We start from the raw sequence: 12,729 nt of genomic DNA on the forward strand, positions 1-12,729 counted from the left end.
GAGCATAGGATGGAAGGGCTCACAGCATTGGCAGCCCCAACAGATCTTGCTTCCCCATTCAGTTCCCAGCAGAGCCCTAGCACAGAGCAGCACAAAGCTAAATATGTGTCTCTGACACTTCTTGCATTCAGCTTTTCCAGCTCACTCACTCACACAGCTCTCTAGACCAGTTCGCCTTGGACCTATTGTTTTCCATCACTCAGTTGTAGTTATTGCGACCTCTTTGGACGTGTAAATCATGTTACTTAACTAGTCAGCCAAAGCCATTACCGAGACCAGAGGCTTTCAACCTTTTTGAGTCTACAGCTCCCTTGACCAATTACATTCTTTCTGTGACACTCCTGTGGGGCCCAGGAGCTCAGTTATGTCACCCCCTGCCTGCCTGCAGAGCTGGCAGCCTCTCACCTTTTTTCAAACACCCTCCCTTGTGGAGTGTTCCCTCAGTCCTCTCAACTTCTCTCTCCTTGGGAGTCCTCTGGGCAACCACAGCTGCCACCCCCTGATCTCTGAGCTGCTCCCCCTGCCCCAAAGAGAGGTGCCTCCTCACCATGCCCCACAGGAGCCTGGGAAACACCCCCTGGCTAGCCCCAGAGGTACCATTTACCTGGGGAGCTTGTAGCCAGGGCTGCTGCCAGAAACAGCAGGTGCCATCCAGGAGGGGGGTGACATCACAGCCAACCCTGCCCTCGCCCACCGGGATGCTTGACGCTCAAGCCTCACCCCCTGATGCACGCCGCTTGCTGCACACCCCCCATGCGCACCAGACCCCCTGGGACGCGCGCCAGCTATGCCCCAGGATGTATGCTGCTCCCGGTGCTGGAGCAGGTAGCTTCGCCACTGGTGAGAGGGCAGCAGAGGAGGGAGAAAAAGAAAGAGGGCCAGAGGCCAGTGTTGAAAACCACTGACCTGGACAAAGGAACTGGTTTGGCAAGCTTGCCCTTATACCAGTAGATTTCTCCCCTACACACACACACACACACACACACACACATGCAGGATCACAGTTTTGGAAGGCATGCAGGGTATCATCCAGACTACCCTTGCCCAGAAAAAATTCATAACACTATGGCTTGTGGCTCCAATGTACTGTACAAAGCTTCAAACACTACCAGTGGGAGCACATTGGAGTCAGAGTAAATGGTAATGTATACTCAGCCTAGTAGATGTGTACAGCAACAGCTAGCTATCAGCCATAAAAGCCCACTAAAGAAACCTATTCAAGCTACTAGTTCTCACTGAGGACACTTCTTTAATTATCAACTAAACAACAACAAAAATAATAATAATAAGGGCATCTCATCCCTTTGTGGCCTTGGCAGTATTATTAAAGAAGATCACAGTAATACGGGATAATGTCAGCTCTGGCACAGTTTCCTTCAGGGTTCATTATATTGAACAGAGCAGGCAGTTCCTTGCAAACAACCAGGTCTAGGTATATTTTGAGCTAAAATGCTGGAACGTTACCAAGATGTCTGCGCAGTTCCCAGGACGTCTGATAAATACAGGAGACTTTGTTCTGGGTGGTGCCAGTGGCATTGGTTTTAGAGCATAAAAGCTACAAAATATGCGGAAGTCTTTGCTTCTTGGAAAGAGCAGAACATGGCATGTTGCCTCCTCTGACTATTTTTTAAGCCATGCATGAACTCTCACCTGCTTCTGAACTGGGTGGCAGTTTATAACATGGTCAAAGCCTCTGTTTTTGGTGTAAATGATTAGGATTAAAGTAATCACAAAACATTTAACAAAGCCAACTAGAACTGATGTCGTGAATCACGTGAAGGAAATGTGACCTCTCTTGCTTAAAGAAAGAGAGAGAGCGATTTCCTTCGGCCTCTTTTAAGCTTGTGCATGCAAATATGGGGATTTTGGTGTACATAGTATGCTTGCCAAACCATTAATTCTCAAATGCAGGATGGGATCCATCAGAGGGTCATGGTGAGGCAGCAATAAACGGTTGAATCGGTCTCAGCTGTTAATTTAGCAGTTCTGTCTTTTTGGCTGATGATGGGTGACTGAGCCATTCTGGATGTTAGAGCTTCCTAGTAAGGAAAGTGTCAGCAGGGTGATGGCTGGCTGGGCACTATTTATTCTGCTGGCTGGTTTTTGTACTGACCATCAGTTCAGGGATCATCACAGTCTCTTTGTGGCTTGACCATACCAGATATTATGAATTGGCATGTCTGAAAATGCCTCCAGACTGTCACTATTTTGTGGGTGGAATTCTGGCCCCTAGTAGACTGTTAGGTTTCTACATGTAAAGTGGATTAAAGGGCTCTATTGACCTAGCGCAACAAATCCACTTAAAAATAGATCTTTTCTTTCCCCCAGCTTGGAAACTGATGGGGAAATGCATTGGAAAGTGTGTGATCAACGAATCACTAATCGGAAGATGTGTGAACACCCCACAAGCAAACCATAATAAATGCTTAGTTAAACTCCAGATTATAATCTAACCTCCATGTAAGCTTTGTGCAACCAAATCGGGTTGAATGCTCAACAAATAAATTATCTGGAGGTACTCTCTCAGTTGCAAATCTGGAAGCATATTATCTGATTATGCTTTCTGTCTCTCTCTCTCTGTGCTTTCTGTCTCTCTCCTTGCCTCTCTGCATCCCGCCACGTCTTCTATAAAGAAACCTCATCATACTGGGTCTATGCCCAGACAGCAGCCAGGGCTTCCAGCTTGTGGAGTCCCTTCTCTGCTGAGTCATGGTTGTCACCTCCCTGCAGAAACAGGCTGAGCAATGTGGAGTGATGATCCGTGTCAACCATCAGTGGATGCTAAGCTGGACCTACAGCCTTCCTGTTAATAACAATAATAACGAACAAATAATTTAATAGTAACGTTCACAAATGAAGTACACTCCTTCTGGGATCCAGTACTTCCTTAAATCGATACGCTCGTTATATCATTCACATGATCAAGCAGAAGGTGGTTTTTTAAAAAACCAAACCAACTCAAATTCTGTTCAGTGATGAGGGAGAACTGTAGATGTAATGTTTGGAAGTAGCCAGAGATTGAATTCCTACTTTCTTCATTCCAGGAAACAAAAACTGGGTGGTAAGCGTGTGTGTGTGTATAACAAGTTATGATTTTATGCAACAAGCTGGCCTCTGCTGGGGGAGGGTATTCAGAGGCTTTGGGGAAGAGAGCAGAGAATTACCAACACGGCCCTTTTTGTAATTTCTCTTTTACCTTCAAGTTGCTGTGTGTGATTTACACATGCACACGCACACACAGTGTTCAGGAAGCTTCATAAATCGATTAACAGCATACTAATGAGAAGGGGGAGAATTTGGACTACCTTCAAAAGTGTAATAGAAACTTAGGCACCCATTTTATGCCGTCTTGATCTGCTCTCCACTTGCATTTGTTTATTCGGAAAAAATCCTGGAGCATCCTGTTCTGGAATGATTCTTATCTATTGTTCTTATTTATAGTTTCAGCTGAATGACCTGCAATTGAATCTGTGTTCTTCCAGCTCTGTTTCCCTTTAACTTTGACAGAAAATTGAGTCCCCTGTGTATTTAAACAAATAATGGGCTGGTTTTCAGACATCTTATTTCCGAGCGGGTGAAATGAGTTTACGGTCTTTACCTCTTCAATTTCCGTGTGCTTGTGTGGAGCAGGGCACCCCAGTGCCACATGCAGCAGCCGGAAGTTTCCGGCAACTAGAGAGAACGATCAGCCTCTCTGTCACGATGAGCCATTATTTCATGCCTGCGTGAGGCAAACATTTTCCCACACAAAACTGAATAGAGAAGTAACCAAGTTGGAAGAGCTTTAATGGCCTCAGAAATCATCACAAAAAAGGAAAGAAAGAAATCATCACTGAGACTTGGAGCTCACATTATTTTACCACAGGGTGCTGCCAAAAACAGCATGGTTTGGTAAATTACCCATTTCTCATATTGTAGCCTATTACAAAACTCTTACTATGTGGAGTGAAGCTGTCATACAGTGAGTTCCCCAACCCCATGAGTGCACAACATGATTCCTGCCTACGTTAAAATGGTCGCCTCTGAGGAGTGCTGCTTTCTGAGGTCAGCACTGGCCCAGATATTTGAAGCTGCCATTCCTCTCCAGGACTTTGGTAACTGTAGCTCTGCTACAGCTTCCAGTATTCTTTGGGGGAAGTTGCATGCTTTCATGTGCTTTAAAATGTATGGTGTGTACTCAGCCTACATTTCCTCAAAAAGGACTGAATATTATGCTTTGTCTTGTATCTGTCAGTCAAAATGCATATTAAAAGAAGATTGGACAAAATGAAGGCAAAACTTTGTCAAGACGCAAGATTTATTGGCGTACATATTTGTAAACAAAATAACCTTGCCATCCAAACCAGTGCTCAAAATGACTTACAACCAAAGACTTAAAAACAACAGTACTAATCTCATAAAAGTCACAATAAACATCAAAAAAACCTCAAACACAATTTTTATTTTTATTTTTAAAAAAGGATGATTTTAAACGGTTAAGAACTCCTGCCGCATAAGAACACACGCAGAATGTTTTAGGAAAATTGGTTTAACTTTGTGTAATGTTGGGCATGCTCCAAAATGAAAGACAAATCAGAAACCAGGCTCCGGGCTAAACTGGCAGCCGTCTCTTCATGGAAGGCACATGTTAAAATAGCTATTTTATTTCCAGAGCTACTGATGAAACGAGATCCTGATCCTGCACTTGCAGGGTTGGGCATGTGGCCAGAGAAAACTCTCTTCAAAAAAAAAAAGGCGTTCCAGATAGGATGTGTGTCAGATCATCTGCGCTGCAAAGAATGGAATGCAGACCTCCGGGCCTCCTAAAGGAGCAGCAGGATTAAGTGGACCCACATTGCAAAATGCAGACAAATAAACATCCACAGGAGCCACTCCGGGACTCTGCAACTTGTGACCCACCAAGAAGAATGAAGTCAGCCGGCTATGTCCGCAGTCTGCCATGTCGCGGCCAGTCCCTCTGGTTTTAAGTCTCAAGCAGGCACCAAAAGCTAGGCATTTATAGAGAGCCATACAGTCACCAGGGCACATACACGGAAGAGTGGGCCACCCTCAGTACAGAATACAGGACTAGATGGGCCTTTGGCCTGATCCAGCAGGCCTCTTCTTATGTTATGTGCCCATGATGAGACTGGCATCAGTTGCTAGTTTCCAGTTCCTTATTCCTACTTCACAAGGGACCACAGGAACACAGTTCCTTATACCAACTCAGACCAGTGGTCCATCTAGATTAGTATTGTCTACCCTTCCTGGCTTGTCTCCCTGCTTATTTAACTTATATGCAGAATTCATCATGCAAAAGGCTGGGCTGGATGAATCCCAAGCCGGAATTAAGATCGCCGGAAGAAATATCAACAACCTTAGATATGCAGATGACACAACCTTGATGGCAGAAAATGAGGAGGAATTAAAGAACCTTTTAATGAGGGTGAAAGAGGAGAGCGCAAAATATGGTCTGAAGCTCAACATCAAAAAAACGAAGATCATGGCCACTGGGCCCATCACCTCCTGGCAAATAGAAGGGGAAGAAATGGAGGCAGTGATAGATTTTACTTTCTTGGGCTCCATGATCACGGCAGATGGGGACAGCAGTCACGAAATTAAAAGACACCTGCTCCTTGGGAGAAAGGCGATGACAAACCTAGACAGCATCCTAAAAAGCAGAGACATCACCTTGCCAACAAAGGTCCGTATAGTTAAAGCTATGGTTTTCCCAGTAATGATGTATGGAACTGAGAGCTGGACCATAAAGAAAGCTGATTGCCGAAGAATTGATGCTTTTGAATTATGGTGCTGGAGAAGACTCTTGAGAGTCCCATGGACTGCAAGAAGATCAAACCTATCCATTCTTAAGGAAATCAGCCCTGAGTGCTCACTGGAAGGACGATCTTGAAGCTGAGGCTCCAATACTTTGGCCATCTCGTGAGAAGAGAAGACTCCCTGGAAAAGACCCTGATGTTGGGAAAGATGGAGGGCACAAGTAAGAGGGGACAGCAGAGGACAAGATGGTTGGACAGTGTTCTCGAAACTACCAGCATGAGTTTGACCAAACTGCGGGAGGCAGTAAAAGACAGGAGTGCCTGGCATGCTCTGGCCCATGGGGTCACGAAGAGCCGGACGCGACTAAACGACAACAACATTCTTAATTCACAAGGGACCACAGGAACACAGTTCCTTATACCAACTGAGACCAGTGGTCCATCTAGATTACAGTGGTACCTCTGGATGCGAATGGGATCCATTCTGGAGCCCCGTTCGCATCCTGAAGCAAACGTAACACGCGTCTGTGCGGGTCGCATTTTGCCACTTCTGCACATGTGTGTGACGTCATTTTGAGTGCATCTGCGAGTGACAAAACCCGGAAGTAACGCGTTCTGTTACTTCCGGGTCGCCACGGAGCACAACCCGAAAATGCTCAACCTGAAACGTATTCATCCCGAGGTATGACTGTAGTATTGTCTGCCCTGACTGGCAGCAGCTATCCAGGGTTTCAGGCAAGGGACATTCCCAGCCCTACCTGGAGATGCCAGGGGTTGAACCCAATACCATCTGCATACAAAGCAGTTGCTCTGTGACCCTTCCCAATAGTAGTAGTAGTAGTAATTTATTGTTTGCACCCCATCCATCTGACTGGGTTGCCCCAACCACTCTGGGAGGCTTTCTGGGCGGTAGAAGGGAGGATATTATTTGTGCTGGGTAAGGATTTCTATGAGCAGAGAAGAGCCAGCAGGAATGTGTGGGAAGACATTAAAAATTGTCTTCAAAATAATTTTATTATTAGGGAAAATAAGAAAAACAAACAGGAAAAAAAACAACCAAAAAAACATCCTCCAAGATTAGACCAAAGCCAAACCTGAACTGCTTCCAAAACACTATGAAGAGAAAAACGTCCAAATTTGTCCATGCTTATTGAGTTTGTCTTGTTTTCTATAAACTGTTCTTTCTTTACTGATAAACCAGCTATTTGCAGTAGCCACTCTTGAGCTGCTGGAATGTAGTATGGACATTTCCTTTCCCCAAAGAGCAACCTCTTAGCAACCAGCAGAGCAGTTTTGGATGCAAATACTTTATGCCTTTGTTAAAAAGCCCCGTAAAAATGGTGTGAAACCTAGCCAGTGCTGAATTACAAAAGTGTCAGTTGCTTTTAAACCTAGTTTGCATCTTGGCAATGGAAAAAAACAACCACCATACTACCCTCCTGTTTCTTGTTTCTCATTCATGTCTCTTAATTATTCCTGATTTTCCCATATATGGATTCTGAGTTCCTATTATGGGAAAGAAAGGGTGAATAAGGTAATTAGGATTTCATACTGTCCAACTTTTTCTTACCTGAAATTGGGACACACATCGGGTCACATGCCCCGCTTTTTTCGGGGTGAGAGCAAGGCATGGGCCGAGAGAGCACAGCACTGGTACTCTGGGTTTGTCAGAGGGTTGTGCCAGCCGGACTGCTGTATTTGCAGCACGACCCTGCTCACGAGTGCCAGAGTGAGAGTCTTTTGGTCCCATGGTGCAAGGACTCACACCAGAGCGCCGGACCAAAAAAATGGGACACCCAGGAATTGAACAGAAGCTGGGATTGGCTTCTATGATTCTGGGGTGTCCTGCTTAAAACAGGGAAGTTGGTGGGTAGTGATTTGCATCCTTCCAGTGTTGAAGGCAGTATGTCTCTGAATCCCAGTTGCTGGGAGTCACACATGGGGAAAGTACAGGCTTCTCAGAGGCCTGTGGTTAGAAGAAGAAGAGGAAGAGTTTGGATTTGATATCCCGCCTTTCACTCCCTTTCAGGAGTCTCAAAGCGGCTAACAATCTCCTTTCCCTTCCTCCCCCCACAACAAACACTCTGTGAGGTGAGTGGGGCTGAGAGACTTCAGAGAAGTGTGACTAGCCCAAGGTCACCCATCAGCTGCATGTGAAGGAGCAGGGACGTGAACCCGGTTCCCCAGATTACATGACTACCGCTCTTAACCACTACACCGCACTAGCCATTGCGAGAACAGAATGCCAGGCTAGAGAGGCCTTTTTGTCTGATCCAGCCGGACTCTTCTTAACGGTTATATGATTTTGACTTTTTAAAACATGGTTAGAGTTGGGAGACTCTTGAGTCTACCCTTGGCATGTGGTGTTTCTTACCATAGCTAGACACGAATGGGTTTGTTAGATTGCTTACATATGCAGTGAGGGGTTATGATTTCCCCCCTCCCTCACAACGAATGCATACATTGGTGCCCTCCATTCCGCTTATTTGGAAATCTTGTCAAGCTGGAGCTTGAATGTTAACGGAAATGTTAAAAATAGTCTATTGTTGCTGGGCAACTACAGTGAATATTAAGTTGTAAACTGAGCTGAACGCAATAATGTCCTGTGGTATGTTTAGCAACTTTTACCCAGTATGATAAGGGCCTACGGATCTAAGGATTATGTGATGCAGCAAGAAGTAGAGGGGGGGGGGGGGGACAACAAAAATGTCAAGCTTATACATCATCTGAAACACAGAGCCGGTAGTAAAACAACAACAACCCTCATTTGTGTGCACCCTGAAGAAATTAAAACTACACACCAAGGAAACCCAATTTGTGACTGAATGAATAATAAGTGAGTTCTGAATGTATATAAATGGTGCAAATGAGGCATGTTCTCTATTTTGCTTATTCTCCACCTTGTGAGATTTCTCACTTCTGATAACTAAGGAAAAGGGCAAGAAGACGGCAGCCTTGGGCCTGAATGTCTAGAATTCCTGCTGAAGTCACTTCTAGTTTTGACTATTTCATCAGATGTTGCTAAACCCATTTCAATCCACCTTCCAGTGACGAAGGCTGGAAACATTCTTTTTAAAAAAATCAAAAACCACTGAGATTTCTCAGAACTTCGGGTTTTGCACTCCTTGCCAAGTTCCACATGACTTTTGTTCTTGTGTAGAATCGCAGCATACACCCACAGCATTGCGAAGGCTACATGCCTTCACTTGTTCAGCAGGTAATATTCTTGAATGTCCACTGTGGGCAGAAGATGGGAAAGACTGCCAACTCATTTTGGACCTGAATCAAACTTCCCATTGTATTTATCTAATGAAACTCACATTTTGCAGTTTACACAGCCCTGTGATCTGTTATTACTAAGTTTTATGAGCTTGTGTGTGGCCAAGCTATTCATGAGACACACAGTACATATTTGGGGAACTATCCTCAGCCTTACATTCCACCACGAGTTGAGTCACTGCAAGGCGCTGAACCCGTTCCACAGCCTGGAAAGGATATTTGCAATTAACTGTGTGGCCACCCAGCCCCAGCAGGGTGGTGACTACAGGAACACTTTAACCCTGGCATTAGAGCACCCTGGGGACATGCACCCATAGGGTTCTGGTTGGGATGGCACAGGGGCACAAGGGGCATTCTTTCAAGCAAGGGAATCAAAAGCTTAAAGCAATAGGAGGCTACAAGGATCTAAACATGAATGTGAAATGCAGTTGGTTAAGTGATTCAGCTTTTACTCAATTCTGCCCCAGTCCTATTTGTATAGGTGTTAAAAAAAGCTCCAGTAGGCAAGTGGTGTTTATTGCAGAAATGTTGCTTCAACTGATAATCATATATACACACACACACACACACTCACTATTTTGATAAAGAAAAGGTGAAGGGGAGCTTTCTGAGCCACTTGGGCTTTCCTATCGGAAGGTCAGTGGTTCGAATCCCTGCGACGGGGTGAGCTCTCATTGCTCTGCCCCAGCTCCTGCCAACGTAGCAGTTTGAAAGCACACCAGTGCAAGTAGATAAATAGGTACCGCTGTGGCGGGAAGGTAAACGGTGTTTCTGTGTGTTCTGGTTTCCGTCACAGTGTTTCATTGTGCCAGAAGCGGTTTAGTCATGGCCACATGACCCAGAAAGCTGTCTGTGGACAAACACCGGTTTCCTCGGCCTGAAAGCAAGATGAGCGCCACAACCCCATAGTCACCTTTGACTGGACTTAACCATCCAGGGGTCCTTTACCTTTTACCTTTTTTTTAAGACCCTGACAAATCATTCTACTGTTCCTACTTTATCATGGGCTGGGGCTGCAATCCAAAAAAGCACATGAGAATATCTGCCAGGCTAAAACTGAGTTCTCGTTTCCAGTTCCTTATTCCCATAAAAGTTCAAAACAAGGCTGAATGGGCAACCTGAATAAAGAACTGGAGTTGATACATATGTGTCCCTGGGCTGCAGAATGAGCTTTAGGCAGTCTAATGAGCTTCCTTGACTGAGAAACAGTTTCCTTCAAGATCCGCAAGAATTCTCTCCAATCCAAACAGCTAGGCTTGGCGTGTTTGTTGTTTCACAATGCTCTTGACCATTGCAAAGAAGGAACTGAGGGGTGGGGTGCAAATTCTAAACTACGTTTTGGGCTACCAAATACACTCCCATCTCCAGAAAACTCACATCAGCTGGCTCAGTGGACTCAAGCCTCCTATCCAAACCGAATTTCAAGATACATGAGGATTTCCTAGGCCAGGGGTCTGCAACCTTTAAGACAAAAAGAGCCACTTGGACCCGTTTCTGAAGAAAAAAACACCTGGGAGCCGCAAAACCATTGCGACATTTAAAGCATGCGCGCGCTGCCCTCCGATCTGACAGCGGGCGGGAAGGTGACGTCGGGACAGTGCGTGACTAACGCACGCACCACCCCATGCGACATCACAGCCAGTACAATGCCCACCACAGTGGGGAGTGTCGGGGCTCACAATGCGCCTCCTCCCCTCGCTAGTATCCGCCCTGGAGCCGCGGCAAAGGTGTAAAAGAGCCACATGCGGCTCCGGAGCCGCGGGTTGCAGACCCCTGTCCTAGGCAAACTGTTTTGCTGTGCTGGCTGGTGTGGGTTGTCTGCCTGCTTGTAGGGTAAAAAGGTTGAATTGTGCAGAAATGTTGACGAGGAGTGTGCTTGTTGATAGCCCATGTCTCTGTAGTCAAGCTACAACAGATAGAAGGTCAACATAACACTGACTCGTCAAGCCATAGATAAGCCTCCTGTTGACCACGACTGACACCCCATATCTCCACATTGTGAAAATGAAGGAGATAATAGTACAGCAAACACTGCTTTGACTCCCTCCATGCAGTGATAAGGCCAAGAACGCAGGTCAAAGCTGCCCACCAGGACTGACTCATCTCCTGTGCAGGGAAGTGTTGGGTGCAAGGCATACAAAGCAACAATAAGGCCCAGCCTGTCTGTTCAGGCCCCATTATGCCCTTTGTTACAGTACAGTGGTACCTCAGGTTACAGACGCTTCAGGTTACAGACTCCGCTAACCCAGAAATACAGTGGTATCTCGGGTTAAGTACTTAATTCATTCCGAGGGTCCGTTCTTAACCTGAAACTGTTCTTAACCTGAAACACCACTTTAGCTAATGGGACCTCCTGCTGCTGCCGTGCCGCCGGAGCACGATTTCTGTTCTCATCCTGAAGCAAAGTTCTTAACCCGAGGTACTATTTCTGGGTTAGCGGAGTCTGTAACCTGAAGCGTATGTAACCTGAAGTGTATGTAACCTGAAGCGTATGTAACTTGAAGTGTATGTAATCCGAGGTACCACTGTACCTCGGGTTAAGAAATTTACCTCAGGTAACAGAAATTGTGCAGCGGCAGCACGGCAGCAGCGGGAGGCCCCATTAGCTAAAGTGGTACCTCAGGTTAAGAACGGTTTCAGGTTAAGAACAGACCTCCAGAACGAATTAAGTTCTTAACCTGAGGTACCACTGTACTTCCCAATTCCTAGAATCCTCTGTAACATGAAAGGATTCCTCGCAATGCTTCTCCAGGCCATGATGGCCCTTGGTGAGTTGTGAGACCTGCCCACGATACAGCTTTTCCCAAGGCATCGTGGGAAATTTAAATGGCAGCTCTCAGATTCAACTGATCAGAGTCCTTCTGTTGCCTGACAAGCCTGATGAGGTTGGGAACCGATGCTGAACAGCCAGAACCCAAATAAAGGAACGCTTATATGGTATTAAACATTAAATAAAATAACGTCAAATGTCCTAAAAGTTAAGAATAAGGGCCTAGCGCTTTGTGAGTAATCACACTGCCTCATTTGTACTCACTGGGCAAAATACTGTGAGCAAGTTTAGGCGCAACAAAAACGCCAAGAGACAGAAGTTTTCTTTTTGTTTTCTAAATGAAAACTGAAAATTCACAGAGGGTGGGCTGAGCTACGGGACCGACCCCCCTTGGGCCTCCAAGGGGTTACAGTCCAGAGTTTAGTCCTGTCCCTAACACAAGAAGAAAATTTGATAAAAATTAAGTTGTTTATGTAAAGGAAGTAAACATCAACTTGTCCGTTTTTTCACACACCAGTGCCTAACATGGACGTGCTGAATATAGCTACATCTTGCTAGAGCAGCTCCATTTCTATTATTCCCAGTCCTGGCAATGCCATGAGGAATGGCTCATTGCTTGCGCTTTGCTTCCTGCTGTGCTGTCTTCCTTTAGCAAGCCCTTTCTTCAATGACTTGCCATTAGTTTGAGAAATCAGGGGTGTTTTACAAAACCAGGGCACTTTTGATGGGCTATGGATTGAGGACAAGCATGCCTGATAGTTTACTCAATGGGGATCAAAGAGAAAGAGGATCCGGATATAGGAAATTCTGGGCGGCCTTGTTTGCGTCTGGGTACTTAGATAGATAGCTAGAAATTGTCCCTGCATAATTGTTGTCCCTTCCTCCACCAATCAATTTCCCAATGAGAACAAATCCTCCGCAGCT

The sequence above is a fragment of the Podarcis tiliguerta genome, assembly GCF_965153285.1.
Source record: "Podarcis tiliguerta genome assembly, chromosome: 7".
Classification (NCBI taxonomy): domain Eukaryota; kingdom Metazoa; phylum Chordata; class Lepidosauria; order Squamata; family Lacertidae; genus Podarcis; species Podarcis tiliguerta.